The following is a 26,868-nucleotide window of genomic DNA, read 5'->3' as shown; positions in this document are numbered from 1 at the left end:
CTGCTCCAGTAAACCACCCCGACTAAACACACACCCCGGTTAAACTGAACAACCACCCCGACCAATGTTACAAACAACTCAAAAAAACACCTCGAGTTAAAACACACGCCTCGAGACGCAAAGAACGAGTAACATTACCCCCTTGACAAACCTCGAGTAAAAAGCACATCAAGTTACAAAACACACCCCGAGTAAAAGAACAATATGTCCACCTCGACTAAAAAGTATTTATGTTTAAGAAGGAACTGCAGATGCTAGAAAATCAAAGGTACACAAAAATGCTGGAGAAACTCAGCGGGTGAGGCAGTATCTATGGAGCGAAGGAAATAGGTAATGTCTCGACCCGAAACGTTGCCTTTTCCCTTCGCTCCATAGATGCTGCCTCACCCGCTGAGTTTCTCCAGCATTTGTGTCTACCTTCGACTAAAAAGTACACACCTAAAAATCACACCTCGAGTAAAATTCCCACCGCGTTAAAATAAAACATACCTCGAGAAAAGGAGCCCGCCTAAAGTTAAAACATCTCAAGGAAAAAAAGCCGCCTCGACTAATATTCCCACCGTGTTGAAAAAAACATACCTCGAATAAACAGCACATCCGAGTTAAAAGAAACATGCCACGAAAAACCAAGAGTAACCAATGAGGAACATGGGCTAGGAATGGGAGCTGGCGACCACGATGTTCCTTCACCAGAGCGGCTCCGTGACTGGAGGCGGGAGCCGGACCCGTCCGCCTTTTAAACACTCGCAGCACCCGCCCGCAACCAAAGATCTTTGCCCCTAACGCTGATCGGACCCCGGGCATCGTCCAATTAGCACGAACGGTTTTTTGAGCGGGAAACCGAGGCGGAGAAAGTTTCCGAAGCCCGCGCGCGTCGCAAGTACAGCTCGAGTGGACAACCCCTTATGTAAACAATCTGCTCCAGTCAACTAGCCCGCCTAAACATCCACCCCGACTAAATAACCACCGCCCAGTTACAAAATCACCTTGAGTAAAACAACTAACGAGTGAAAAAACGAGAAAAAAGCACAGGTAGGGTTAAACCCCTTTCTCAGGTTAAATGAAACCACTAGTATTAAGTAAAAAGCCCGCATTGACTAAAAAAAACATATCGAGTAAAAAGCCAGGCTCAAATAAAGAAACGCACGTTAAAACACACCAAGTTAAAATAACTCGAGCAAAAGGAAACCACGAGTAAAAAGCCCATCTCAAGTAAAAAAAAACACGTTAAAAATCACACCTCGAGTAAAAATCCCACGTATCCAGTACAAAAAAACGAGTAAAACAACAGACTCGACTAAGAAACACACCTCGAGTAGAAAGCCCGCCTTGACTAAAAATCAAATCTCCAATAAAAACACACATATCGAGTAAAAAAAAAAAATCGCCTTTGTAAAACATACGAGGAGTAAAAAACACACCTCGAGAAAAAACACCCACAAGTAAAAAAACTCCCAAAGAACTGTAAAGCTACCTCGAATAAAGAAACATCGAATAACCAACCACCTCGATTGAAAAATACTTGAATTTTAAAAAATACGTCGTGTAAAATATAATTTCTACATTAAATCTTATTGTTTTTCAGAAATAAAATGTGTGCACATTAGAATGTTCGTTGTCAGGAGCCTACGTTGTCAATATATCTCAGTGCTAATGAGCTTTGTAAATTGAACATATTGATTTGATGACACAATGTCATGTATTCATGTAACATATTTCCTGTATTTATGTATTTTATGCATAACATCTTTTTTTAAATTTAGTAAAGATATCTTACAGATTTGCACAGCAGACGCACTCGAATTAAAGAAAGCACCCCGAGTAAAATCAACCAGTACAAAGCCTGCCTCGAGTAAATAAACACCTCGTTAAAAAGGACTAAAAAAACCACCTCGAGACACAAAGAACGAGTAACATTACCCCATTGACAAACCTCGAGTAAAAAGCACATTGAGTTACAAAACACACCCCGAGTAAAATAACAATAAGTCTGCTTCGACTAAAAAGTATTTATGTTTAAGAAGGAACTGCAGATGCTAGAAAATCGAAGATACACAAAAATGTTGGAGAAACTCAGCGGGCGAGGCAGTATCTATGGAGCGAAGGAAATAGGTAATGTCTCGTCACGAAACGTTGCCTAATTCCTTCGCTCCGTAGATGCTGCCTCACCCGCTGAGTGTCTCCAGCATTTTTGTCTACCTTCGACTAAAAAGTACACAACTAAAAATCACACCTCGAGTAAAATTCCCAGTGTTAAAATAAAACATACCTCGAGAAAAGGAGCCCGCCTAAAGTTAAAACATCTCAAGGAAAAAAAGCCGCCTCGACTAATATTCCCACCGTGTTGAAAAAAACATCTCGAATAAACAGCATATCGGAGTTAAAAGAAACATGCCACGAAAAATCAAGAGTAACCAATGAGGAACATGGGCTAGGAATGGGAGCTGGCGACCACGATGTTTCCTCACCAGAGCGGCTCCGTGACTGGAGGCGGGAGCCGGACCCGTCCGCCTTTTAAACACTCGCAGCACCCGCCCGCAACCAAAGATCTTTGCCCCTAACGCTGATCGGACCCCGGGCATCGTCCAATTAGCACGACAGGTTTTTTGAGCGGGAAACCGAGGCGGAGAAAGTTTCCGAAGCCCGCTCGCGTCGCAAGTACAGCTGGAGTGGACAACCCCTTATGTAAACAACCTGTTCCAGTCAACTAGCCCGTCTAAACATCCACCCCGACTAAATAACCACCGCCCAGTTACAAAATCACCTTGAGTAAAACAACTAACGAGTGAAAAAAACGAGAAAAAAGCACAGCTAGGGTTAAACCCCTTTCTCAGGTTAAATGAAACCACTAGTATTAAGTAAAAAGCCCGCATTGACTAAAAAAAAACATATCGAGTAAAAAGCCAGGCTCAAATAAAAAAACACGTTAAAACACACCGAGTTAAAATAACTCGAGCAAAAGGAAACCACGAGTAAAAAGCCCATCTCAAGTTAAAAAAAACCACACCAGTTAAAAATCACACCTCTTGTAAAAATCCCACCTATCCATTACAAAAAAAACGAGTAAAAAAACGGACTCGACTAAAAAACACACCTCGAGTAGAAAGCCCGCCTTGACTAAAAATCAAATCTCCAATAAAAACACACATATCGAGTAAAAAATCGCCTTTGTAAAACATACCTCGGGTAAAAAACACCCACAAGTAAAAAACTCCCATCGACTGTAAAGCTCTCGAATAAAGAAACATCGAATAACCAACCACCTCGATTGAAAAATACTTGCATTTAAAAAAATACGTCGAGTAAAATATAATTTCTACATTAAATCTTATTGTTTTTCAGAAATAAAATGTGTGCACATTAGAATGTTCGTTGTCAGGAGCCTACGTTGCCAATATATCTCAGTGCTAATGAGCTTTGTAAATTGAACATATTGGATGACACAATGTCATGTATTCATGTAACATATTTCCTGTATTTATGTAGTTTATGCATAACATCTTTTTTTCAAATTTAAGATATCTTACAGATTTGCACAGCACAGACGCACTCGAGTTAAAGAAAGCACCCCGAGTAAAATCAACCATTACAAAGCCTGCCTCGAGTAAATAAACACCTCGTTAAAAAGGACTAAAAAAAACACCTCGAGTAAAACACACGCCGCGAGACACAAAGAACGAGTCACATTACCCCCTTGACAAACCTCGAGTAAAAAGCACATCGAGTTACAAAACACACCCCGAGTAAAATAACAATAAGTCTGCCTCGACTAAAAAGTATTTATGTTTAAGAAGGAACTGCAGATGCTAGAAAATCGAAGATTCACAAAAATGCGGGAGAAACTCAGCGGGCGAGGCAGTATCTATGGAGCGAAGGAAATAGGTAATGTCTCGACACGAAACGTTGCCTATTTCCTTCGCTCCATAGATGCTGCCTCGCCCGCTGAGTTTCTCCAGCATTTTTGTCTACCTTCGACTAAAAAGTACACAACTAAAAATCACACCTCGAGTAAAATTCCCAGTGTTAAAATAAAACATACCTCGAGTGAAAAGCCCGCCTAAAGTGAAAAAAAAAACACCTCAAGGAAAATAATCACTTAAAAAAGCCGCCTCGACTAAAATTTACACCGCGATGAAAAAAAACATACCTCGAATAAATAGCACATCGGAGTTAAAAGAAACATGCCACGAAAAACCAAGAGTAACCAACGAGGAACATGGGCTAGGAATGGGAGCTGGCGACCACGATGTTCCTTCACCAGAGCGGCTCCGTGACTGGAGGCGGGAGCCGGACCCGTCCGCCTTTTAAACACTCGCAGCAGACGCCCGCAACCAAAGATCTTTGCCCCCAACGCTAATCGGACCCCGGGCTTCGTCCAATTAGCAGGAAAGGTCTTTTGAGCGGGAAACCGAGGCGGAGAAAGTTTCCGAAGCCCGCGCGCGTCGCAAGTACAGCTCGAGTGGACAACCCCTTATGTAAACAACCTGCTCCAGTCAACTAGCCCGTCTAAACATCCACCCCGACTAAATAACCCTCCCAGTTACAAAAACACCTTGAGTAAAACAACTAACGAGTGAAAAAAACGAGCAAAAAGCACAACCCCTTTCTCGAGTTAAAAGAAACCACTAGTATTAAGTAAAAAGCCCGCCTTAACTAAAAAAACATATCGAGTAAAAAGCCAGGCTCAAATAAAAAACACACGTTGAAAACATACCGAGTTAAACTAACTCGAGCAAAAGGAATCCACCTCAACTAAAAAACACTCGAGTTAAAAAAAAACGAGGAAATGTGGAAATAAATGGTCCCCCAGATCCCTTTAATTCTTTCAACTTTTATCCTAACCAGTCCCCTCCAGTTTTTAAACTTCATTGCCCTTGAACAAAGCCCGCCCGATCACCTTTAATGCACAGCTTGCCTCTCGCCAATCGCAGCTTGCACTTGAGTTGGCTGAGGTGCAGATAAGACAGTTGTCTTCCTTTCTTTATTAACACAATTTAAACGACAGGCGAATAGATAGAAAAGCTTTGAAGGGTCTGGGCCAAATGAGGCTCACTGAGAAAAGGCATCTTGGTCGTCAAAGTCGAATCGGGCTAAAGAGACTTTCCTTTCTATGTCTGACTGTGTAACTGTTTACCAAGAAGGTCCAGCGATGGGGTTGGTTGTTGTTGTCACGGCACCGCACTCTGAGGGAAAGGACTGCAACGCAGAATCCTACTACCACAGGCTACTGAGGGACGCATCTTATGTAACAGCCTACGAAAAATACTCGGAGGTAGACACAAAATGCTGGAGTAACTTAGCGGGCCAGGCAGCATCTCCAGAGAGAAGGAATGGGTGGTTTTTCAGGTCAGTCAGATTCTGAAGAAAGTTCTCGACCCGAAAGGTCACCCATTCCTTCTCACCCATTCCTTCTTGCATGTTCCGCTAAGTTACTCCACAGTTTTGTGTCTACCTTCGATTTAAACCAGCATCTGCAATTCTTTCCTACACATATGAGAAATACTCTATTGATACTTAAAGATTAAACATTGGTGGAGTATTGCTACTATACAACATTGTTTCCACTCACCTAGACATTGAAAGGTAAGCAAGACATAACATTATAACTCAGAGTCTGGAGTGCACGTTATTGATGATATAATAGCGTCGCCATAATTATATGTTTGAAAATACATCACTGAGAGATTGACAGGGTGTGAAGGGTCCTAACTCAAAATGTCGCCTGTCCATTCCTCCACAAATGCTGCTGACGCATTGTTTCTCCAGCACTTTGTGCAGAGTTGATTTGTGTTAGTTCAGCTGACAGAGGCCAATATTGTAATGGCTTCTATGAGCCATATAATTGAACGATCTCCTGATGCAGAATCTTAGCCCAAAACATCGACTACCCTTTTGCCCCCACAGAATGCTGCCCGCTGAGTTCCCGAAACAACTTTTGCTTTGCTCCAGTTTCCAGCATCCGCAGTCTTTGAATTATCCTCTCAGTATTTCAGTCTCGCAGATATCCTCTTTGCCTGGCCTCCTTTTCTTATTTCCAAGCTTTGTTTTATCGTCGAACGAAACAATATTAGGCAAATTATACAAGTCAAGCCTATTGCCATCTGTACAAATACGGTGAGGTACATATGATGAAAATCTTATTTGTAAGTCTTGTTTGTTTTTTATAATCCTGAAGGGCAATAATGTTCACCCTTCTGCTTCAGATATTGCAATTGCTCTATTTTAAACAAGTTAATTAAGTAATGATTGAGTAAACCAGCATCTGCAGTTGAAAGGTTTCGGCCCGAAACGTCGCCTATTTCCTTCGCTCCATAGATGCTGCTGCACCCGCTGAGTTTCTCCAGCATTTTTGTGTACCTTCTACAGTTCCTTCCTTTGGTCAAAACATGAACGAAATGACGAAGAAACATCAAGGAACTGTAGATGCTGGTTTACACCGAAGATAGACACAAAATGCTTGAGTAACTCAGCGGAACGGACAGCAACGGGTCTCGACCCGAAACGTCACCCATTCTTTCTCTCCGGAGATGCTGCCTGCCCCGTTGAGTTGCTCCAGCATATGTGCAGTTCCAGCATCTGCAGTTCCTTCCTTTGCTCAAAACATGAACGAAATAATGAAGAAAAATCAATAGGAACCGCAGATGCTGGTTTACGATATTAAAAAAAAACAAATGCACACATACAGACATTGAAAATCATTGTTAGATACACAAGTCTGCAGTTCCTTCCTATTGTCAAAGCATGAACAAAATGATGCAGAAACAACTGCAGATAGTAGACACAAAAAGCTGGAGTAACTCAGCAGACCAGGCAGTATCTCTATAGAGAAGGAATGGGTGATGTTTCGGGTCGAGACACTTCTTTAGACTCAGAGTCGTTGGACTCAGAGTCTGAATAAGGGCGTTGACCAGAAACGAGACCCATTCCTGAGTTACTCCAGCTTTTTGTTTGTATATCTTCGGTTTAAACCAGCATCGGCAGTTCCTTCCTACGCAATAAGAACTGCAGGTGCTGGTTTGCAATTAAAAACTAAAGATACAAAGTGCAGACAATGCACACGTCGAAACAAATTGTTTCACGAAAGGGGGAACGAGCAGGAGTAGCTAAAATGAGCTACTCGCTATAGAAAACTTTATATACAGGGTTCTTAAGAAGCCCCTGTTAATGTAAAAATAAGGTACATACCTTTAATTGTTTGCTTTATAAAAGCCTGGGGCTGCGAGAGGTCGCGGGTTTAGAGAGTGATTTTTAAACTACTATAACTATTATACAAGGCCATAAAAACTAATAATACCTTTTGCGACGGGGTCTTTCAGCGATTTTTCGTTAATGATTTACTAGGCTGAACATTTTCGATTGCAACAGCCTAGTGAAAATCGCGTTTTAAACCCGCCCCCTCAAAACAGCGCCAAAATCACACACACGGGCTGGGGCAGATTCTCAGCCACGCTTCAGGTAGGCTTTGCAGTATACCTAGTTAAAGCATAAAAATAAGTTTCATCTGACATCTAATTCACTTTCATATCTTCAGTATTATAAAAGTTATGGCCATTTTCATACTCGGAAATTCTTGTTCCCTATTGCTAGGTATGTTGCAAAGCCTACCTGAAACGTCGCTGAAAATCTGTCCCAGCCCGTGTGCGCGATTTTCGTGCCGTTTAGAGGGGGGCGGGTTTAAAACGCGATTTCCCCTAGGCTGTTCAAATCGAGGTTTTTTAGCCTAGTTAATTATTAACGAAAAATCGCTGGAAGATTCCCTCGCTTTAGCTATTATTAGTTTTAAGGGTTTTATTTAATTGATATAGTAGGTTTAAAATTAACCTCTAAACCCCCGACCGTTGACAACGGGCCAGATCTCATACAGGGGAAAACGGAAGGTAGGCTGTTTATTTTTACGTTAAAAAGGGCTTCTTAAGATCCCTTTATACAAAGTTTAATGTTGCGAGTAGCTAATTTTGGGCCCATTATATCCCGCAGTATTTTTCTGGGCATTTGAGGACACAAATCTACCGCAATGTGAACGTTCTAAACCAGCGCTATCACAGGAACCCACTAGAAAGCTGATTTAAATGGACTTAATTTACAGCAATTAAACACTAAATTCCTTCCATTTGGCCTATAAATTAATGTAAATGAGATTTAAAAATCATGTTTTATTGTGAATTATTTGTGAATATTATTTGGACACTTAGGCTATTTAAAAATGTTAATCATTTATTAAGAAATGGATAGATGTTTAGATCTAGTAATTGAAGTTTGGAATTAGCGACAATTGGGTAACTAACTAATTATATGCTTTAATTTCAGGTCATCCAAGTAAGATTATTTTATATTTGTTTCAGAATGCTTTAATCTGTGATCACTGAAAAATTCATTCAGTTCTCTTAATTTTTAAGAAAGTTATGGGCTTTTGACTGTCCACGATCACAGCTTTTTTGTTATGTCCATAGAAAATCAATAGGGAACAAGCTGCTAATTTCCGAGTATGAAAATGGCCATAACCTTTTAAATACTTGAGATATAAAAGTGAATTAGGTGTCAAATTAAACTTATTTTTATGCTTTATCTGATGGGATAAATTGCAGACTTGATTTTTTAAATCTCAAAATGTTGTAACATTGCTACTGTTTTTTTTTGTTTGTTTTTTTTGTATTGTTTATTTTATTATAAGTTAATACAGTACAAAACAGTACAGTGGAATCTAATTTTAGGTGCCAACTATGTCATACCATAATCCATTCTATGTACAACCTCTAGTTTTATGTTATGAGAAGGAAGTAAGTAAGACAAGAAAAAGAAAAAGAAAAAGAAAGAGGAAGAAGCGGAAAAATAGATGGTAGAGAGTAGAAAAACGTGAAGTGTGTATATATAAAAAAAAGAAAAGAAAAAGTGGAAAGTAGAAATGGAAGAGAAGGCCCCTTAAAAGAGAATTTTTCAAATCTGTATTCGGAGATGTATATCTATCCCCGTCATGAACTGAAATCAGCAATCTTTATGGTACCGCTGCATCACATGATTCCAAAAAGTCGATGAAAGGAGACCAACTCCTTAAGAATTGGTCATATTTATCTATTAGTTGGAGTCTCATTTCTTCAAGGCGTGCTATGTCCATCATATTCCTAATCCACATTTTAACAGTTGGTATGGTTGTATTTTTCCAAAATGTAGGTATCAATTTCTTTCCAATTATTAACCCATAATTAAAAAAAACATTTTGGTCTTTATTTAAATTGGTATCTTCTCCTCTTATTCCAAATATAATCCATTCCGTTTTGGGTTCTATTCTTGACTTGAAAAGCTTTGTAAATATATCAAATATATCACTCCAAAATTTATTCAACTTTGTACATCCTACAAATGAATGTGTTATATTAGCGTTTTGAAACAACCATTTATCGCATCTGGGAGAGACATTTGGATAAAATTTATTCAACCTCGTTTTTGAATAATATAGCCTATGTAATAATTTGAATTGAATTAAATTATGTCTTGCATTAATAGAACAGTTATGTGTATTCATCAAATACTTTTCCCATCTATCCTTCGAGATCTTTATCATTAGCTCATGTTCCCAATCTTCCCTTAGTGCTTCTGTTGAGGGTGATTCTCTATTTAATATATTATTATAAAAGTATGATATTAATTTTTGTGAATCAGCCTTAATATTCATTGCTTCTTCTAAAGGGTCTAAAAATATAGTTTGAAATCTATGTGTATATTTCTTCATAAAGTCACATACCTGTATATATTTAAAATATTGATTATCCTTCAATTTAAATTTTAATTTTAATTGTTGAAATGATAACAGTTTGCCCAATTCATACATATCCCCTACTTTCCTAATCCCCAGTCTATCCCATTGTTGATATGTGTTGTCGATGAGAGAAGGTTTAAATGCGAGGTTGTTCAATAGTGGGGTTAGTACTGATAATTTATTTTTAATTTCAAGGATACTTTTATTTGTTTCCAACTAATTTTATTATATTGTGCAAATAATTGGGTTTTCTTCTTTATATATTATACTATTCAACTGGCTAGATTTATCAGTTGGAGTGGATAAGAATGAGAGCAGGATCGTTCCTATATCGTGCGGATAGCATCCTCCTCTTTCTCCATTCTTTTCATCAACACATATCCAACTGCTGAGTGGAACTATCCAGACCAGTACAAATTATGTTCTTATATGCACTGAATCACCCCCAGTAGGGTAGATTACATAAAGTTAGGTATATTTGATAAACACCCCAACTTCTTTAGATTTGCACAAATGCTTTCGTTGAATTCTATGTGATAAATGTCTGTAGTCCCATACAAATGAAAAATTAGTGATAGTGGAATCAAGAATAGAACCCCAAACGGAATGGATTATTTTTTGAAAAATATTTTGGAATATATATTGGGGAAAAATACAACCACACCGCTTGAAATGAAATATATTAATTGTGGTAAGACCAATTCTTAAAGTCACTTTTTTTATAGCGTTAATTCTACCTATCAATGAGAGCGGAAGCGTTTTCCAAAATTTAATCGTATCATTCAGTTTATCTTAATAGTGGTATAAAATTGGCACTAAATAATGACCATCTATTTTTCCACTTTTTCCCCTTTCTATTGCTTTCTTTTTCTTGTTCTGCTTACTTCTTTCTTATAACATAAAACTAGAGGTTCAGTTTATTTAATAGTGGTATAAAATTGGCACTAAATAATGATTTGTGTCTTCTCGTAATTTGAATACCCAGATACTTGAATTTTTCTGTTGCAATTTTGAAGGGGAATTTTAGTAAGTGTCTCGAATCCTGTGGTTTTAAAGACATAATTTCGCTTTTATTCCAATTTATTCTATATCCTGAAAAAGAGCCAAATTCCTCAATTAGTGTTAATAAGGTGGGTATACTCGTTTGTGTATTAGTAATATATAAAAGGATATCATCAGCATATAATGAAATTTTATTCTTTGAGTCCTTAGTGTTATATCCGTGAATATTCGGGTGATTTCTAATCCTTTCGGCCAGCGGTTCTATCATAAGGGCAAATAGCAATGGTGATAAGGCACACCCTTGCCTATTACCCCTTGATAAGTAAAATTTTGGAGATAGCGTATTGTTAGTTAATATTCTTGCCGTAGGTCTATCGTAAAGCAGTTTAACCCATCTAATAAAATTCTCTCCCGTATTAAATTTTTGGAGTACCTTGTATAAATACTGCCATTCTACTTGATCAAATGCCTTCTCTGCATCTAGCGTGACAACTGAAATATCTTCATTGTCCTCATTATGAGAGTACATTATATTGAAAAGCCTTCTCAAATTATTAAATGATTGTCTTTTGGGTATAAATCCCGTTTGATCCGTATTTATTAAATTGTTAATATAATTATTTAGCCTTCTAGCTAGAATCTTTGCTAAAATTTTCTGATCCGTATTTAGAAGTGAAATAGCTCTATAAGAACCCGGTTCATCTAAATCTTTATCTTTTTTTGGTATGCGTTATTGTTGCTTCTGCTAGGGTTTCTGGTAGTTTATTTTCAGTATAAGCCTGCGTGTATAAATTGAATAATCTTGGTACAATTGACTCCTGAAATCTTTTATAAAATTCATTACTAAAACCGTCTGGTCCTGGGGTCTTCCCATTTTTCAGTGAGTTTATTATTTGTTTTGTTGCTTCACTAGTAATCCGTGCTCCTAATTGCTCTTGTTCTAAACTATCCAATTTTGGGAGCTTGCAATTATCTAAAAAATTTGTAATTTTACTTACATCTGTATTTATTTTAGATGTATATAAATTATGATAAAATTGGGCAAACCTCTTATTAATATCCTTAGGCAATGTTAGAAACTCACCCTTATCCGATTTAATTTTAGTAATAGTTTTTTCCTTTTCTCGTTGCTTCAGTTGCCTCGCAAGTAGTTTTTGTGGCTTATCCTCAAATTCGAAGTGTGCTTGTTTTGTTCTTAATTTTTAAGAAAGTTATGGGCTTTTGACTGTCCACGATCACAGCTTTTTTGTTATGTCCATAGAAAATCAATAGGGAACAAGATGCTAATTTCCGAGTATGAAAATAGCCATAACATTTTTAAATACTTGAGATATGAAAGTGAATTAGGTGTCAAATTAAACTTATTTTTATGCTTTATCTGATGGGATAAATTGCAGACTTGATTTTTTAAATCTCAAAATTTTGTAACATTGCTACTGTTGCTTTTCCATTGACTTAACACAAAAGCTGTGATCGAGGATAGTCAAAAGCCCATAACGTTCTTAAAAATTAAGAGAACTGAATGACATTTTCAGTTATTATAGATTGAAGCGTTCTGAAACAAATATAAAACATCTTACTTGGATGACCTGAAATTAAAGCATATGATTAGTTAATCACCTAGCAGTTAAGTACAAAATTGACCTTTGTGATGGAAATAGTAATAAACATCCAGACTGCCTTGAAAATTCAAAAATGTGATATTCTCAAGAACAGAACTTTAATATTATTGTATTATATGCTGTAAGTCTGTAACAGATAGGTAAATAAATTACAAGTTCTAGCAATTGACCATCTTTATGGAGAAGATCAGTTGCTAGCTGATACATTGGCATATCATAATCAGTAGCATCATCATACTCCTCAGATTGCAACCAATAAGCAACTTTGTACACCTTGTTTTTCCTCAACTTTTCAATTTTGGCATTGTAAACTACAAGTTTTTGCTCTTCAAACCACGCATGACATGCCTTTCTGCCCACTACATTCCCATTAAGAATGTCCTGTAGATTCCATTTCTTAAGAAAACGATATATTTTTTAAATAGCCTAAGTATATAAATAACAAACTAATCCCATTCACACAAGAATTCACAATATAACATGATTTTTAAATCTCACTGTCATGAATTTATATGCCAGATGGAAGGAACTTAAAGTTTATTTCCCATAAATTCATCTAGAAACATCCACTCAATATAATTAAAATTATTATTTTTTTGCACAGTACATGGGACTAAAACTGATATTTAGTATAAAAATATTGACTATTACTAAAAAAAACTATTACTAATTTAGATGATTTAGATGATCTTATGACATTATTGTCCAAAAAAAAGAGCATTTAAATCATCTTGCGAGTGGGTTTTTCTGGAACGCGATCGATTGGTACGTTGCATTTGCGGTGAATTTGAAGCCCAAATCGGCAGGAAAAACATTGCCGGTTCGTATGGGGCCCAAATCACATTTTCGCAACGTAAAATTAGATTAAAGCCTTCCCAAGAAGCAAGATTATATGTAAAATAGACGACTTACCCTTTGTTTTGTCCCATTCTTGCGATCCTTCATGTAGGCGTTGAGGGCATTAGAAGTTGCTTTTTATTTTAATCTAATTATTAAATTGCATCGCGATTTATATCTTTAAAAATCGGGAACGGACGTCCGATTGATTATTCTTCAGCAGCTAGCAGCCCGAGGAAATCCGCCTCCGACAGGCAGTAGAAAATGGCATTTTAATCCCGCCCCCCCCATCAAAGACGCCAAAGCCGCGCACACAGCCAGTGGCAGAACTGTAGCACCGCTGAAGGTAAGTTTTGTAACATTGCTACATGTTTACCAGCTTCTAATACTGATAGCTCTTCTTTAAATCTTTGACTTTGACTGAAAGAGATGACTGCATTTTCTGCTTGGAGAGGATCTTCAGGACATAAACACTGTCCGCCGAATGTTGCTTTAAAGACTTGCATCTACTTATCAACCTTTTCCTTTAGTTTGCCAGGATCTTCTTCAAAGCTACTCATAGCAGTCTCAACCTCCTTTCTTTTTTAAGTCAACTGCATTGAGTGTTGTCCTTACTTTAAGAAGCCAAGCTACCGCAGTCTTCAGATTCCTCCATGATGAGAAATCGGTGATCAGTTTGTTGGGTTCAATGGATCCTTTGTAGCGGCACCATACGTGGCGAATAAAGATGAGTTGTCAGGCCAGTTTAAAGAATCATTTATTTGGTGGTAGTTGGTGCGCTAACTATAATACAATGTTGTTGCAGCTGAGCGAGGTTGTTCCCTCGTGCTCAGCTGCCAGTCATCTCTTAGGTCTCGTGGTGAGAGAGCTTTTGTATCAGGACACTCCCTATAGCCCATGACGTCACGTGCCTGCCCTCGTATCTCCTGACGAGGGTTCGAGCATGAGTGGCCCTGTTTAGGCTGCCGCCACAGGACCCCCCCCAGAACCGGAGGAAGGTATAGAATGGTTGAGGGCGGCTCCTGCATGTGTGTCGGGGACACCCCGGGCGAGTGTCGGGACGGAGGCTCCACGGGCGCAGTCGACGCTCTGCGTGGGCGATCCCGAGGGGTGCGAGAGGACCGATGCAGAAGCCGCCGGTCGGAAGAGACACAGCCTGTTTCAGGCAGCCGCGGTGGCCATTTTGCTGGACGGCTGAAGCAGAATTGAATCCCTGGTCCAGACAGGTAGACAGAGCCCAGGGATCTTCATAGTCCATGCCGGTGAGGTGAAGAAAGGGCGTCTTCGGCAGGCGCCCCAGGTAAGCCCGAGCTATCGGGTGGCTAGGCCATGGGCAGCGGCCGGCCTGTTGCGGTGCCGGGTCTGCCGGTGAGGTGCAAGGCGTGGAGTCGTGGCTGCGACAAGGCCTGTTGCGGTGACGGATCTACAGCCGTGTCCGCGGTGAGGCCCAGTGCGGTGTGTGTGAGGTGAGGTCGGGGCAGGGCCTGGAGCCTGTTGTCGGGAGCGGGAGAGTGGCAGGTACTCTCTCTCTTTGCTCCCTGGGCCGTCGGGCGTGCATCGGTGTTGCTGTGGGGCAGGAGGCTGCTAAGCTCGCAGTTCCTGCAGCAGCTGGTGGAGCAACGGCAGCTGATAAGGCCTCTCCGCTCCGGTGGTCGGCTCCGGGCAGGTCATGCGGGGGAGCCGACCACCGGAGATGACTTTTGGCCATCTTTGAGTAAGAGGGAAGTCCCCCACCGCTCATCAGGTGCCGACGGTTTTTCCCATCAAGAAAAAATAAAAGAGTTATTAGTGTTTGAAAAATGTTGAGATTCTCTCTTCTGAAGCCCACGCCCCTTCCAGAGGGACTATAAAACCCAGAAGTGTGGAAGTGCCTCAGTTCTCTGCAAGATGGGGGAGCGAGAGGTCGCAATTCTCAGTGTGAGCTGTGAATAACACTGAAACACATGTCTACTAAACTGTGAGTGGTTTTACTGACCTGTCAGTGCCCTTAATGTGGTTTGAAAATGTAGTTTGAAAATGCAAACGTGTGTAGTGGTTTGAAAGTGTTAAAGCTGTGTTGCCTTTGGTTTTGAAAGTGCTAAAGTGAGCTGCCTGGCCTTTGGTTTTGAATGTGCTAAAACGAGCTGGCTGGCCTTTGCTTTTGAAAGTGCTAAAACGAGCTGGGTGGCCTTTGCTTTTGAAAGTGCTAAAGCTGCAGCTGCTAAAACTTGCCTTTGGTTTTGAAAGTGCTAAAACGAGCTGCCTTGCCTTTGGTTTTGAAAGTGCTAAAGCGAGCTGCCTTGCCTAATTAGAGCTGCCTTGCCTAATTAGAACTGCCTTGCCTTCTATATAATTAAGTCATATCTTGACCACTTCCTGGTTGCGCTTTATATTGATTTTAGTTTAAAAAAAACACTACCACGTACGGCTGTGATTTTTGGCCATCTTACTCAGAGTCCCCCTCCACTCATCAGGTGCCAAGGCTTTTTCCCATCGATGAAAAATTAAAGAGTTATTAGTGTTTAAAAAATGTTGAGATTCTCTCTCCTGTTAATCACGCCCCTTCTGGGGGGAGGGACTATAAAACCTGTAAGTGTGGGTGTGGCTCAGTCTCTGCAAGATGAGGGAGGGAGAGGTCACGACTCAGCTCCTTCATTTTTTTGTCTTTAGTGGCCTTGCACCTCCCCTGCCTTCTCAAATGGTATGAAACAGTGTCATCAGCAAACTTAATTATTGAATTGGAGCTGAACCTAGCCCACCAGTCATGTGTGTACAGGGAGTACAATAGGGGGCTGAGGACCCAACCCTGGGGCGATCCTGTGCTCAGGGTGAGGGACTTCGATGTATTCCCTCCCATCTTGACTACCTTGGGCCTGGCGGTGAGAAAGTCCAGGATCCAGGCACACAGGGAGGTGTTGAGCCCCAATTCCAGTAGCTTCCCGGCCCTGGTGGGGACTATCGTGTTGAAGGCTGAACTGTAGTCTATGAACAGCATCCTCACGTAGCCCCCCTTCTGGCTGTCCAGATGGGAGAGATCGGTGTGCAAGACCTGGGAGACCGCATCGTCCGTGGACCTGTTCGGACGGTATGCAAACTGCAACGGGTCCATGTTCCGAGGGAGGAAGGCACAGATGTGATTCTTCACCAGCCCCCCCCCGTGGACGGGGAGGTTGAATTTTTCCCAAACTGCCTTGGCAGAGTCCCCATCAACCATCAGGTCCCTCCCCCCCCTCCCTGTGAATCACCAGCCTTCAAAGCATTCATGACTACCGGAAGGGCCACCGGACGGTAGTCTCAGGCAGGCTTTTTTGGTACCGGTACAATGATGGATTTTTTGAAGCAGGCAGGGACCGGACTTGTCCAGGGAGAGGTTGAATAATGTAGTGAGCACTGGAGCTAGCTGCGTAGCACAGGACTTGAGTACTCGCCCCGAGATGCCATCGGGGCCTGCAGCTTTTCTCAGTGTTCACCCGTGTCAGTACCCTCCTCACGTCGTGCTCGACAGCGAGAATTGGCATATTCCTCCCTTGGTGGCCCGCTGTCGGATGTCGATATATTGCATTGAGGGACCAGCCCTCCCGTGTGATGCTGGGACCCAACCGGTCCCACAGTCTAGTATACTTATATAACTCTCATCTTGTCCTCTTCCGGTTTGCGTTGTTTTTTAATTTGCGCGGAAACGGTACCCAATAACTCTACGATTTTTTGCCACCTTACTCGCCATTCTCCTGTGCTGCAAGTGCATCAAGTTTTCTTCTGATCGGTGAAATATTACAAACGTTATTGGTCTTCTCTCCTGTCATTTGCCGGGACGGCGACACCCCTTCCGGCACCTGCTGTCAATCACCGGCGGGAAGAATAAAGCTGAAGGAGCGGAGTGAGCAGAGTGTGGGCGGGGACTGTGTCCGCGGGCGGGCGGGGGCTGTGCCCGCGGGCGTGTGGGTGCTGTGGCCGCGAGCGGGCGGGGCTGTATCCGCGGGCAGCTGTGGCGACCACCATGATGAGCTGGGATCCCGCAGTGTGCAGCCGGGGATGGGAGCCCCCTCCCTCCCCCCCCCCCCCCCCCCCCCCTTCTCCACACACCCTTCCCCACACACACACCCTGCCCCATAACCCCAACCCCCACACCCCCTCCCACACACCTCCCATCCCTCCCACACACACCCCTCCCACACACCACACACCCCTCCCACACTCCGCACACTTACAGACCCCCTCCTCACACACCCACAGACCCCCTCCTCCACCCCCCCCCCCACCCACCCCACCACCCTACCACGCCTCCCCACACCCCCCATCCCCCCCCCTTCCTCCCCACACACACCCCCCCCCCCCCACACCCCTCCCCCCACACACACCCCTCCCCTCTACACCCCCTCCCCCCCACACCATTCTCACCCGTCCACGTCCCCACCCCCCCCGACCCTCCCCCCCCCCCCCCGCCACAACCCTCCCACCCCACACACCTCCCCCCACCACCACACAGTGGTGGCCCACGCCAACGGGTTGAAATTATAACATTATAAAAAGATTGTCAAATTTTCTATACCGTGGAAGGCACTGGCGTCGATCCCGGGGGGAGGGGATGGGGGATAGATCCCCCACTTTTTGAGTTGGGAGATGGCCTCTATTATCCCCCAGTGTTTGGAGATCGAGCAACAACAATAAATAATAATTGTGCCATCCTCCCCCCGGTACCGCTGAGGCCGATGATCAATGATCGCTCAGCCCCCCCACTTTCAAAAACGTTCCGCGGCCCCTGCTGATATCCTAGTTTAGAATTCCCTTGTCAATTCTTCCCTTCCCTCCCGTACCACCCCCTCCCCGGGCACTTTCCGTTGCAACCGCAAGAAATGCAACACCTGTCTCTTCACCTCCCCCCTCGACTCCATTCAAGGACCCAAGCAGTCGTTCCAGGTGCGACAAAGGTTCACCTGTATCTCCTCCAACCTCATCTACTGCATCCGCTGCTCTAGATGTCAGCTGATTTACATCGGTGAGACTATGCGGAGGTTGGGCGATCGTTTCGCCGAACACCTCCGCGCAGTCCGCAATAACCTACCTGAACTACTGGTGGCTCAGCACTTCAACTTCCCCTCCCATTCCCAATCCGACCTCTCTGTCCTGGGTCTCCTCCATTGCCAGAGTGAGCAACATCGGAAATTGGAGGAACAGCACCGCATATTCCGCCTGGGTTGCTTGCGTCCGGTTGGCATGAACATTGAATTATCCCAATTTTGTTAGCCCTTGCTGTCTCCTCCCCTTCCTTAACCCTCGAGCTGTCTCCTCCCATCCTCCCCGCCCTCGGGCTCCTCCTCCTTTTCCTCCTTCCCCCCCCCCCCCCCCCCACCTCCCATCAGTCTGAAGAAGGGTGCAGCAGCATCTATGGAGCGAAGGAAATAGGCAACGTTTTGGGGCCGAAACCCTTCTTCAGTCTGATGCTGCTGCACTTGCTGAGTTTCTCCAGCTTTTTTTGTGTACCTTCGATTTTCCAGCATCTGCAGTTCCTTCTTAAACAGTCTGAAGAAGGGGTTCAGCCCGAAACGTTACCTATTTCCTTCGCTCCATAGATGCTGCTGCACCCGCTGAGTTTCTCCAGCATTTTTGTGTACCTTAGAATTCCCTGTATTCTGTAGATTTACAGCTATCATTTGTATTGTCTACTATTGCACATTTTTATTTTTATTTAAAATCATATTCACACGTAAACGGGTACTTGTAATAAGGGCACAGCCGTTTCTAAGTTTCTTTATTTTCGCTTATTTTCTTCGATACGACGCCAGTGTCCAGAAATAAATGTGCAGTAATAGTGGAAACAAGGAACTGCGGATGCCGGTTTACACAAAAACAGCGAGCACAGAGGGTGGTGGAGCTGGAGTAACTCAGCGGGTCTGGTCTGGTCAGGTCAGGTCAGGCTCTGGTTAACATGGATTGGTGTCGTTTCGGATCGGGACCCTTGTACAGGCCAATCCAACAGGGGGGGAATAATGCAATTCTAGGCTTGGCAAAATACTAGGAATACGGCTACGAGTCTCGACCCGAAACGTCGCCTATTTCCTTCGCTCACCCGCTGACTTTCTCCAGCATTTTTATCTACCAAGGAATACAGCTAACGTTATTTCCAGGACATAACACGCGCAAAATCCCATTTTAAGACCAAACTAAAATTTAAATGAGTGGATATTGTATTATAGTATTTGAGCTTTGGTTCATTTTACACGAGGGGGTTGTAATTTAAACGTAGTTGGACACAAAACTGAAATGCAAAGTTGTGAAAACACCAATAAAGGGGGCACCCGGATTTGAACCGGGGACCTCTTGATCTGCAGTCAAATGCTCTGCCACTGAGCTATACCCCCGACCGCTGCGAAGTCGTCCTCTATTCCTTATGACAAGTAATGGGTGTTTCCCAATGTGATCCGCGGGTTGTGTTCTTTGCTGCAAACGGATCGTCCGTCTGCAACGGATTAACCGGCGGACCCGCAAACCTTTGATAGAAGTTTATCCCGATTACTCCTGTGGTGCAACAGTTCCGTGCGCCAGTCAACCGTCCGCACTTCCTGAAAGTTTGCAGCAGTGAATGATTTATTGTCATCATAGTTTTGCAGTTAGACAGTTGCTCTTTTCAAGATATGATTCTCCAGGTTACATTGGGGTTGACGCTTTTCACTCGACTGAACGATCCGTTGGCGTCTGCCCAGTTCCTGCAGCTTTCTGCCCCACTCTCCACAATACGTTTCATTGCTGCTGAAACATATGCGCGTTTTACGTCTTGTATGCCAAAGCATTTCACAGACAAAGATAATTGTATTTATCACAAAGAAGATGATTTATATATTATATATGGCATAAATAGTCATAATATATTTTTAATGCCAGTCTATACATTTTGTGTTGCTGGTGTAGCAACATTGCCACACATGTGGACCACTGGGTTCGAGTTCAAGTTCAAGTTCACATTTATTGTCACATGAACCAATTGTGGTATGGTGATATTAGAGTTACCATACAGCCATATACTAAGTGAAAAACAAAAATACACACAGCACATAAAATAAAGTTTAACATAAACATCCACCACAGTGGAATCAACATTCCTCACTGTGATGGAAGGCAATAAAGTTCAGTCATCTTCCTCCATTGTTCACACGTGGTTGTGGCTGAACACTCCGCATTTGCTGCTGCCGACAGCCTGCTGTTCAAGCCCTCTCGTCCGGTTGATGGAAACTTTGGCGTCGGGATGGATTGGAACATTCCGCAGCATGGTGCTCCCGAGTCTGCCTCTTCTAACCGGAGTAGGATATGGCCATCCAACATGCTTAGCGTCTTTTCTCCTCAGCAATTTTCATTCCCTGCCTCCCTCCACCAATCTTAAGCTTTCGTTCAATGTGAATATTTGTCTAATTCTCATTGAAAACATCCATTAGCCCACAAAATTAGATCTGTAGCATAGCCTACTTGAATCAACACTCAGTAACTTATTTTAACAATGCTTTTCTCAGATCTCTTGCAGATCATGCTGCTCTCAGACTTAACAAGCATCCTGGTGCTCATCTGTGGGGTCATAGTCGAAGCACAAGTGGGAGGGGGTGTCTGAGAGTTCGGTAGAGGTCAACACGCCAGACTGGGTGCGCTGAGACTGAGAACTAAGGCCAGGCAACAACTCTCAGACACCTCCTCCTACTTGTGCTCGGACCGTGACCCCACAAACGAGCACCAGGCCTTAATCTCAAGCACTATTACTGATTTTATCACTTCCAGCTCTCTGCCCTGTAAAGCCTCCAACCTTATCGTTCCCCAGCCCCGCACGGCCCGATTTTATCTTCTCCCCAAAATCCACAAACAGAACTGTCCTGGCAGACCCATTGTTTCTGCTTGTTCATGTCCCACCAAATTAATTTCCACATACCTCGACTCCATCCTATCCCCCCCTAGTCCAATCCCTCCCCACCTATGTCCAAGACACTTCACACGCTCTTTGTCTCCTCAATGACTTCCATTTTCCAGGTCCCCACTCCCTCATCTTTACTATGGATGTCCAGTCACTCTGCACCTCCATCTCCCACCAGGACGGTCTTAAAGCCCTCGTTTCTTCCATAACTGCAGAACCAGCCAATTTCCATCTATCCCCTACTCCCTATTCCTCCGTCTACGCTGCATCTGCACCCAGGATGAGGTTTCATACCAGGGCATCGGAGATGTCCCCATTCTTTAGGGAATGGGGGTTCCCATCTTCCATTATAGATGAGGCTCTCACTAGGGTCTCCTCCATATCCCACAGCTCCGCTCTTACTCCCCCTCCTCCTATTTGTAACAAGGACTGACTCCCCCTTGTCCTCACCTTCCACCCCATGCAGCATATAATCCTCCAACATTTTCACGACCTCCAATGGGATCCCACTACTGGCCACATCTTCCCATCTACACCCCTTTCTGCTTTCCGCAGAGACCGTTCCCTCTGTAAATCTCTGGTCAACTCGTCCCTTCCCACCCAAACCACCCCCTCCTCGGGTATTTTCCACTGCAACCGCAGGAGATGCAACACCTGTCCCTTTACCTCCCCCCTCGACTCCATCCAAGGACCCAAATAGTCTTTCCAGGTGAGGCAGAGGTTCAGTTGCACCTCCTCCAATCACATCTAATGTATCCGCTGTTCCAGGTGCCAACTTCTCTACATCGGCAAGACCAAGTGCAGGCTCGGCAATCGTTTCGCTGAAAACTTCCGCTCAGCCCATCTTAACCTACCTGATCTCCCGGTGGCTCAGCACTTCAACTTCCCCTCCCATTTCCAATCTGACCTTTCTGCCCTGGGCCTCCTCCATTGTCAGAGTGAGGCCCAGCGCAAATTGGAGGGACAGCACCTCATATTTCGCTTGGGTAGTTTACACGCCAGCAGTATGAACATTGACTTCTCTAACTTCAGATAGCCCTTACTTTCTCTCTCCATCCCCTTCTCCTTCCCAGTTCTCCCACCAGTCTTACTGTCTCCACCTACATTCTATCTTAATCCCGCCCCCTCCCCTGACATCAGTCTGAAGAAGGGTCTTGACCCGAAACGCCACCCATTCCTTCTCACCAGCGATGCTGCCTCACCCGCTGAATTACTCCAGCATTTTGTGTCTACCTTCGATTTTAACCAGCATCTGCAGTTCTTTCTTACACATTATAGGAACTGGGGTTACTTTTGAACATTTTAAAAGTTCTTGCTCAATGTCCTTTTGGAATATATATTCTGTATTCCCTGAACAATACCTAACATCATCAAAGTGTTTAGCTGCCATCTTCAGCTTACAATGATCAAAGAGTGATGTTTTACCTGACATGATGAAGACTAAAATGTAAACACATTTTTTAATTATGTTGGGGTCATACATTATATTGAATATATTTCATCCAATATTCTTCTTAAAGCAGTTTGGAATCCATAGTCCCTTTTTAGGATTTAATCTTTTTTTCATCAACTGATATTAGAAACCAGAAATAATCAAGTCGTGAAGTCATATGCATAAGTACAATGAGGTACAGGTAGAACGAAAATCTTGCTAACAGCAGAATCATAGGCAATTAGACTCCGATGAAACATGAAAACATAAAATTTTCATAAAATACACGTTCCACAAAACATTGAAAAGAAAAGAGACTGTACAAATAAACAATACATTATGCAAGACACAACTTGAAATCAAGTCCATAGTTTTGAAAGAAGTGTTCCGTAGTGTTATGTAGTCGAGGTAGGATTAATGTTGTGCAGAAAGGAACTGCAGATGCTGGTTTAAGCTGAAGATAGACACAAAAAGCTGGAGTAATTCAGCGGGTCAGACAACATCTCTGGAGAAAAGGAACAGGTGACTTTTCGGGTTGAGACCCTTATACACACTGAGAGTCAGCTGCCATAAAGCAGCAACTCTACCTCTGCACCACTGTGCTGCCCTAGTTGTGGAACTGTGAGGTTCTACATGTTCTGCCCGAACGTTGCAGTAAGAAGCCATGGCTTGGATGACGGGGTTCCTTGATGTTGCATGCTGCCTTCTTGAAGCTGTTCCTCATGTAAATGCTTTTGATGGTGGGAATGGCTGTGCCCGTGATGGACTGAGCTGTTAACCACACTCTGCAGCCTTGTGTCCAGTGCAATAGAATTGCTATAACCAATCAGGATACTTTCTACACTGCTTCTTTAGAAATTTGTTAGACTATTTGGTGTCACGTCAAATCTCTTTAAGCTTCTCAGAAAGTAGAGGTGCTGCCGTGGCTTCTTCGTGATTACATCTTTGTGCTAGGCCCAGGAATATGAAGCTGCTAACTCTCTCAACTGCTGACACCAATGAAAACTAGCATGTGGTCTCCTGACTTCCTCTTTTTGATGTCAAGTTCTACTTCTTTGGTTTTGTTGACGTTGGGAGAGTGGTTATTGTTGCGGCACCACTCAATCATGTGCTCTATTACTGTCCTGCACGCTGACTCATCACCACTTGTGATTCAACAACAGTGTCATTGGCAAATTTGACTACCGCATTGAAGGTGTGCTTAGCCATAATGTCATGTGTGTAAAGAGACCATAGTTGAGGGCTATGCATGTAGCTTTGAGATGTACCTGTGTTGATGGTCAGTGTTGGTACTTATCTGCATTGAATAATGTTTGCTGTTGAGGAAATCAAAGATCCATTAGCAGGGGGAGGAACTGAGGCCAAATTCTTGGAGTTTGGTAGTGCATATGGAAGGGATAATTGTGTCAAACACCAAGCTGTTGACAATGAACAACAGCTTAATGTTTGTGTTCCTGTTATCCAGTTGTTCCAGATCCGAGTGGAGAGCATTGAGCAGCATTTGCTGTTGACCTGTTGTGATGATAGTCAAATTGAAGTGGAAGCAGATCATTTCTGAGGTAGGAGTTGATTTGTGGATTCACCAACCTGTCAAAGCACTTAATGATGGTGGACATAAGTGCGACTGGATGGTAATCATTGAGGCAGATCACCATGCTTTTCTTGGTGGCACTGTGGCGCAGCGATAGAGTTGCTGGTTAAAGCATTTACAGCGCTGGTGACCGGGGTTCGAACCTGACTAAGGGTGCTGTCTGTACAGTTTTTACGATCTCCCCGTGACCTGCATGGGTTTTCTCCAAGATCTTCCGTTTCCTCCCACACACCAAAGACCTACAGGTTTGTAGATTAATTGGCTTGGTATAAATGTAAATTGTGCCTGTGTGTAGGTTGGTCAGTGTGAACTCGGTGGGCCGAAGGGTCTGTTTCCATGCTGTATCTCAAAACTAAACGTACAATAGTTACCCTTTTGAAGTAGGTGGGAATGTTTGTTATTGCACTATAGCATTTTGTAAACTACTTCACTGCAATATTTGCACCGTTCTGCTGTTTTATATTTGTCATTCCATTTATTGCTGTATTTATCATTACCATGTACACTGTGTACTCTACGAGCTTCATTCAAACAAGGAATTTGATTGCAGTCTGGTACATGTAACAATAAACTAACCTGAATCTGCAGCTGAATCTGAATGGCTGTACATGCACAGCCTGCTAGGTTAGTCAATGTGCATCCAGTTTCAGCCAGCATTAAATTAGAGATTGTTTAAGGTAACTCTTTTCCTAACTCAGCAATGCAGATATTAAAACTGCAAGGAACAGAGAACTGTTACCATTATATAATTAATAATAGGTTAAAGCATATAAAGAGTGGTGTATTTCATGTGGTTCATGTGGATTTGAAACAGACTTTTATGTGCTGCATGTTAGGCCAAATTGGCTATGTCGTAGCAAAGAATGGGTGTGATTCAAGTACCAAATCCCATTAAAGATGTGATCACAGACAATGGGACAAATTACCTCTTTTCATGCCCACAGATTTCTAAGATTTGGCAATTATACATGAGGCAGATAGGCACTGTTTAATATGATCACCCATTTCAACAAACTCAGCGGCCTACATGCTATTAGTTAAAAATACAACAGAAAGTGGATCAAAGAGGTTAGAGAACAGTATATCCTGAAATTTTCAGCAACATTCCTGCTTTAAACTGCTCAGTTCATGATTTGGTTATAATTATTAGTCACTGCCTCATCACCCATAGATTAATGCTTGTTTCAAAAAAATGTGTTCAATAAACTGTGCCCATGTGTATAAATGCAATTCAATCATAAAATAGATCAAATGTGCAAAGGCATTTAATGGGAAAATAATTGGACAAAAGTTAACCGCGAGTCAGACAGAAATAATTGAAAGGATGATTTAAAGCTTGGTTTAAAGGGTATACCAAGGAAAGTTGTAAAGGAAGAAAGATGAAGAGGCTGAAGATTAGGGAATTCCAGGGCTTAATGCCTCAATGGCTGATGCATGTTCACCAAAAGGACTTTGGAATTTTCAAGAGGTCAGGTTTGGAGGAATGCAGTGTTATTAGAGCATTGTGGGGCTAGAGAAAGCCATCCAAATAGGAGTAAGATCATAAGAACAAGGCTTTGGGGTGGGGGTACAAACTTAAGTTATTGGGGGAAATGAAATATAATTTACATCAACAGGCAATGTTTTGGGTGAGTTTTGAAACAATGATGGTTGTGAACTAGAAATGCTAACATAGCCCTTCTTCTATCCCCAGCCCCACTTGTAATAGTTGAAAAAGGCAGGTAGTAAAGGCATGATTGACAGCTTCGTTGACAGACAAGCTGAAGTAGAGAGAAAGGTGGCAATGCCACAGAGGTACAATTTGGCAATTTTTATGTTATGGATAAAGCGTTTTTAATACAGTTCAGAGTCAAATAGGATGATGTCTGCAAAAAGTCTGGTTAAACTTTAGAGAGGGATAGGTGATAAAATTAAACATTAAAAATTAACAAGGCTTAGGAATTTCTAGCAGGGTTAAAGCCAATTGCTTTTTTTGTTCTTCCACATGTTTAGTTGGACAAAATTGTGCCTTATTTAAGAGAGGGTATTGAATAAACAATCTTCTAAAAGTAATAAGATCAACAATGTTTGTGAAGAGCTTTGCTTGGGTGTCATTGTTAGAAGCGTAGGACCAAGATAAATATCTTCAGTGAAATTCAAAATTAGTTATGAGGGAGTGTTGAGAAATATCGTTATCTTTGGATACTTTGGATAACAGTTGAGGACCAGTTCAGTTCAGTTTAGTTTTGTCACGTGTGGTACCGAGGTACAGTGAAAAGCTTTTGTTGTGTGCTATCCAGCCAGCAGAAAAATACACATGATTACAATCGAGCCATTTACAGTGTATAGATACATGATAAGGGAATAACGTTTAGTACAAGGTAAAGCCAGCAAAGTTCAATCAAGGATAAAGTCCAAAGGTCACCAAAGAGGCAGATAATAGTCCAGCACTGCTCTCTGGTTGTGGTAGGATGATTCAGTTGCTTGATAACAGCTGGGAACTGCCCCTGGAGGTGTGTGTTTTCACACTTCTATACCTTTTGCCTGATGGGAGAGGGGAGAAGAGGGGGTGGTCAAGGTGTGACGACTCGTTATTATGATTATGATTTTTCAAGAGACAGTAAGATTTAGCTCTTAGGGTTAAGGGAATGAAGGGATATGGGGAAACAACCAGAACAGGGTACTGATTTTGGATAATCAGCCATAATCAAATTGAATGGCGGTGCCGGCTCGAAAGGCCGAATGGCCTACTCCTGCACCTATTTTCTATGTTTCCATGTT

At 42.5% G+C, this 26,868-nt stretch overlaps 1 non-coding gene across 1 annotated transcript; it reads right to left on the bottom strand.

Moving 5' to 3' along the window:
* Positions 1 to 19,481: 19,481 nt before the first annotated feature.
* trnac-gca (transfer RNA cysteine (anticodon GCA)) lies at positions 19,482 to 19,553 on the bottom strand. Its single transcript has one exon. It is a non-coding gene; the product is annotated as a tRNA-Cys (tRNA).
* Between the last annotated feature and the right edge of the window lie 7,315 nt (positions 19,554 to 26,868).

This window comes from Leucoraja erinacea, chromosome 5, assembly GCF_028641065.1.
Source record: "Leucoraja erinacea ecotype New England chromosome 5, Leri_hhj_1, whole genome shotgun sequence".
NCBI lineage: Eukaryota > Metazoa > Chordata > Chondrichthyes > Rajiformes > Rajidae > Leucoraja > Leucoraja erinaceus.
Note: the sequence above shows the minus strand (reverse complement) of the source record. Positions and strands in the feature narration are given on the sequence as shown.